Source organism: Castor canadensis, chromosome 4 (genome assembly GCF_047511655.1).
Source record: "Castor canadensis chromosome 4, mCasCan1.hap1v2, whole genome shotgun sequence".
Taxonomy (NCBI): Eukaryota; Metazoa; Chordata; class Mammalia; order Rodentia; family Castoridae; genus Castor; species Castor canadensis.
Window position 1 is genome coordinate 163,081,522 of NC_133389.1, and position 6,000 is coordinate 163,087,521.

Here is a 6,000-nt window from a genome sequence, read left to right on the forward strand (position 1 = left end):
TGCTCTGCTCACTGTGTGTTGTGGCCTTGCAGGAAACTACCCCCTATGAAATGAAAGAAAACAACTTCTCTGGATATCCAGATGTGCAAGAGGGCACTTCCTTGCAGTTGGAGAAGAATGTTCTCTTAGTCACTTCATTTGTTAATGTAGGGCACACTTGTGGCCTCTTGGTTGGGCTGGTTACTGCTTCCAGTTCCCCAGAGAACACAGCCAAGTGCCAGGAGGTTCTCAACACTCAATTGCCTGTTTCCTCAGCCTGAAAAGGATTTTGTTCTCACAAATATTAACTTTAATTGCCTGGGCTTGTTTTAGATATCCACCTGTGCCTTGTAGTTAATGAGAGGCGTACTTTGGAAGTACACAGTAGGATAAAAGGCCCTGTACCACTTATAAATGAGAACAAAGCTAGCCAGCGTCCCATTTCTTACTCTCTTTTCTCCAGCAAAACAACTTTTATCAGAAGCCAGATCACTGGCTACCAAGACACTAAGTTAGTGGTCTATAATACCTTCCATAGAACATCACAAACAGGTGTTCATTAAAAAAAAGTCTTGTGGTCAGTTATTCTCCAATGAGCAGGAAGGCCAGGCTCACAGCAGCAATCCTGTAAGATGATGCATCTGAAAAAGCATAAAGTAACTTAAAAATGAGGAGGCACACAGAATTATGATATTTCACCCCATCAATGTAGCGTGCAGTTATATATTTCCCTTTTTGCTCTTGTAGGAGTAAAACTAGAACATACATCTGTAATCACATATTCTACCTCATTGGTTTGCACTTGCAGAAAATGGACGGCTAGTCATCAAACTCATAGGCCTATTGAAATGATGTCAACTCAGAAAAATACTTTGTTTACCACATAACATATATTTCAATACACATGAATCCAGTGCACATAGGCTGGGTGAGTGCACTACAGCATACTGATTCTTTAGCTGTTTTCCAGAGAAATAAAAGGGCATATTGGAAATGCATCATGTTTGTACTGAAATACAATTAGAAACATGTTCTGTAATCCTCTTGTCAGGCATACAATAAAATACACATTTTTTTAACTGGTTAATTTGATAAATTGCATATTTAGCATCATCAAAACAGAAATTTAACTGAATAATCTGGTACAAAGTAATTTGCTTTGAGACCTCATTTATGTCTACTGAGCTTGGTCAAACACACTGGAACATTGTAAAGGTCCACTTCTGAATGCCTCTGAGCTATTGCCAGAATCTGGTCTTCTGCAAGGCCAGATGATTCCTTCTGTAGATAAAAAATCCATTCCAGATGAGCATATTTATTTCATTGTGGTAAAAACACTTATCATGAGATCTACTCTCAATAAAATTTTAAATGTACAATACAGTATTGCTGATTGTATGTTTAATATTGTACAGCAAACACTTAAGAACTTATTCATCTTGATTAACAGAAACTTTATGCCCACTGGTTAGTAACTCCCTATTTCTCCCTCCTCTCCTCCTGGTAGCCATATTTCATTCTTTGACTGGGTGAAGTAGACTAATATAGCTATTATGCAATCATGCAGTATTCATCTTGTGAACTGGTTACTTCACTTAGCAAAATGACCTCAAGGTTCATCTATGCTACACATATTGCAGCATTTCCTTCTTTTTTAAAAGTTAAAACATATTCCATTATATGCATACACCACAGTTTCCCTATTCATCTATCAATAGACATTTAGATTGTTTACACATCCTGCCTATGGTAACTAGTGCTGCAGAGAACACACACTGTAAGTATACCTAGAACATGGAATGTATAGTGGCATGAGCCACCAACAGCCCAGGAGTCCTGCATGCCCTTCCCAATCAACAGCCTCACCACCACCAATGACACCTCCACCAGGAATGGTTGCACTTCAGCAGCATGGATCACCTTTTCCTGTTTTGAAACTATGTAGATACAATCATACAGTTTGTATCTTTCGAGTTTGGTATCTTTCACTCAACATTTTACTTGTGAGATACATCCTTGTCCTTTTTTCTTTCTTCTTTTTCTTGGTTTGGCAGCACTGGCAAACCAAGAATTCATGGCCTTTCAGTTGTTAGGCAAATGTTCTGCCATGATCCCAGCCCTTTGGTTTTTTAGGTGGGTTTTTTTTGTTTTTTTTTTTTTGATAGAGTTTAACATTTTTTCACTGGCTGGCCTGGACAATGATCCATCTATCTATAGCTTCACATGTATCTGGGACCACAGGCACACACCACATGCCTGGCTTATTGGTTGAAATGGGGATCTCACTAATTTTTTGCCCAGTCTGGCCTTGAACCACCATCCTCCTGATCTCCATTTCCCAAGTAGTTAAGATTACAGGCATAAACCACTGTACCTAGCTGGGTTTTTGTTGTTTGATGTTTTCTTATAGACAAGGCTAGCCTGAAACTCACCATGTAGTACAGGCTGGCCTCAAGCTCTCAGTCCTCTGTGTCAACCTCCCAAATGCTGAATTACAGGTATGTACCACCATGCCTGGTTTATCCTTTTTCTCTTTTCTTTTTCTTTTTCTTTTTTGCCTTTATTGTTGTGCTGGGTGGGGGTACATTGTGGCATTTACACAGGTTCTTACAATGTATCAAATATATCATACATGAATTCACCCCCCCACACCATTCTCCTTTATCCCCCCCAATTCCTAGAGTAGTTTCAACAGATACCATTTTTGCATTTGCATACATGTGTACATATTTTTTGCACTGTTTTCACTCTACTACACCCTCAAGAAAATGGATTTGATTTCATTGACAAGGCTTCATCCCTTTATTTCTGATAAGTTAATATTTATTATTAATGATATTTAAAAAACTTAAATGTCACCCAAAGATCAGAGATTATGAGGAAATGGGTGTAAAGCTCTGGGAACATAAATTTTTTCCTCTTCTAGGATTTCATAATATATATTAACCTAGGACTCCTGCATTGGGAGCTGCTTTTGAGCAGAAGCAAGCAGAGGTGGGGTGAGATTTCTATTTTAGGAGAGAGCTAGTTCTTCACTTCTAACTGGATTTGTTATTTTTCACTTTCTCCTTTCATTCTTCAGTAAAGTATTTTACTGGATTAGAAAGAGAAAGAAGACTTCCTGACAAGTCAGCTCAGAGAGATGAGATCTGAAAAAGAGAAAGAAAGCATCATAGTATCCAGGGTGGAGTCACTGAAGACCAGAGGGACTTGAGAACAGCTCATTAGCAGCAATTGTGTGTCCTGGAGCAGCTTGACCTATCCATCTACCACTCCCTCCCATGGCTCTCTTTTGTCCCTCAGTCCTAAGCTACATTCTTAGGGGTCTATAGCCTTACACCCAGATAAGGCTGGTCCCTCAGGATGTTCTTCATGGATTTCTAGACTTCTTTTCTTGAAAACTCATGACTCCATAAGTAATTGTTCTTATGGAATATAAAGGGGTCTCTTCCACAAGACCAAGTCAATGAGGCACTTACCAGTATCCCTGACATAGAAGATGCTCAATTAATATTTCTTGAATAAGTAAATTAATAAACAGAAATGGATATTTCAGGCATCTTCAGATACAAAATTAATTTTACCTCTGACTCTTTAACTTTTTTCCTTCTTCTTGATATTCTTATTTCAGGAGGGATATATAAGTCTTCCTAAACAAAGCAAAAAAATCTTCAGTGTCAAATAAATTGACTTTTTCTAAACACGGTATTTTCCCATTCCCAGGAATAAATATGTGCATTATAGTTTCATTAAATTAGAGATCCAGCTGCTCGGCAATTTGGTGCTAAAACCCACCAAATAAATAGGAGGTCATTAGAGCAACACATTTGATTAGGAAGGAGTGTATTACCCCATCCTGGCAAATGGATGTATACTATCAAAACGACATTTTCATAAAGACTTGCAATGTGCATACTTTTCCTCACATCTAGTAGATCCACTTAGGATGAATCATTTGGTAGAGTGATGAAAAGTTAAGATACACATTTTTGTGTTTGTATGATTATATGTTAACCTATTGTTTCTTCAGAGAAATTAAACTATTTGAGCTGTACTTAGACAAAGTACTCTTACAAAATGTAAAAGAATTTATTAAAATGATCAAGAGAGCATGTTAATACAAAGCATTTGGACTTTCTTCATAAATGCTGCTGATGGCTACATTATGGTCTACTCTTAGCAATTACAGATGGCCAACACCATCTAAAGATGTTCTGATATGGCTTCTATGATAAAATCAAATTTTTCTTATTTTGAGATTTCTGTGGCAGTGAGGGAGATTCCAAAACTGCAAGGCAGTTTGGAGACTGTGAGTGATTTAATCTATTGATCCTAAATTATCAGCAATAATTTTACACATAAGATACTTACATATCTAATACATCAAGGATATTTATAGTACATATTATTCTGCACAATATCAATAATCATGTAATCTCTGAAAATTCAACCAGTTCTCAGAAACTGAGAGCTAGTGTCTTAAAAAAGCTAAGTTGAAGCTTTGGTATATATCCATTAGGAATTTCTTAATACAATTTTTTCTTAAAACCTATTTTCAAACTGAAGATGATATAGGGAACATCTCAATGAAGAATTCTTCCAAGAATCCATTCTATTGTCCAAAACTTTCAGCCAAAGGAAAGACAAGGAACTCTTACATAAAATTATTGAGCATATTAATTTAACTCCAAGACAATTTAGCAAGCCTTTTAATTATTTACCACATAGAAGGTATTGTGTTTTATGTCGTGGATGAAAAGATGAATACAAAGTACCCTTTTTCAAAACTGTTATACTCTAGTGAAGGAAGAAGAGACACAAACTGTCAGTAAAATTTTAACATGCACAGGTTTGCATAGGATGGGGTAGAGCATGAAAGAGAATTTACTATTTCATATTAGGTTTCAGGGAGGGCTTTCTGTAGAAAAAGATGTTGAGTCTTGAAAGATGAATAAGGACTAGCCAGATGCAGAAAGGTGCATCTGAAAGAACACCATAAATAAAGACATAGATGTGAAACAAAACAGCCTATGTGGAGATCTACAAGCATAGCCATGGCACACTCAGACACAAAAATATCTGAGTCACGTGCAGGCCAAGTCAGCAAGGGCTTTGTGAGCCCTGATGGAAGTTACACTCCAGTATGCAGACATGAGGAAACCACTGAGAGTTTCAAAGAAGGGGACTACATAGCCAAATGTGAACCTTGGGGAGAGGGATTCTGATTCTGGCTATCCCATGAAACTCTACTCAAAACATTAAGAGAGGTATAGATGTAGTAAGAACTTACACTAGGACAGGTTCACAGGGATAAAACAAAGTGAATCCACCTGAGTTAAATTTAGTCAATAACATTATGAGGACTTGGCAATTGACTGAATAAGGAAGTTGAGGGGAATAAGCACTGTACCTGGAGTGAGACCTGAAGTACAAGAGAATGATAAATTTGGGATTGTAGGAACAAAGTGAGTTAAAAGTAGACATGTTGAGTTACAGGTCACCCTAATATATTTCAGCATCTCTCCCCAGTAGTCTTTTGTATAATTGAGTTTGAAGCTCAAGATAGGGATACATGATGAAGTGTTTTAAGAACATCCAATAGTTAAAATTATGAAGCAGGTAAGATCACACAAGAACAGGCTATAGAATTGGATAATGTTAATAATGCATAGAAGGAGCCAAATGAAGCCATGTTGTATTATGATCAGGAGATCAAAAATATTATAAAGCCATATATATTTTCAATATTCTTTTCATGCTAAGATCCTTACTCAGTGTTTCCAGCAGTCAAAATATTTATTAAATCCTATCCACCTATGTTTTAAAGAAGCAAAGCCAAGAGCTAATGATGGATTAGTGATAAGAAGAATTTAAGTGATCTGAATGAAATATTTGCTAGAATGCTTTAGTACTACATGTCCATGTAGACAGATACCATATATTGCAGGATAAAGGGCTTGGGAGCAATATAGTCTCACATAAATAATTCTTACCTATATGTGCTGAAATGTTCATTTCTCA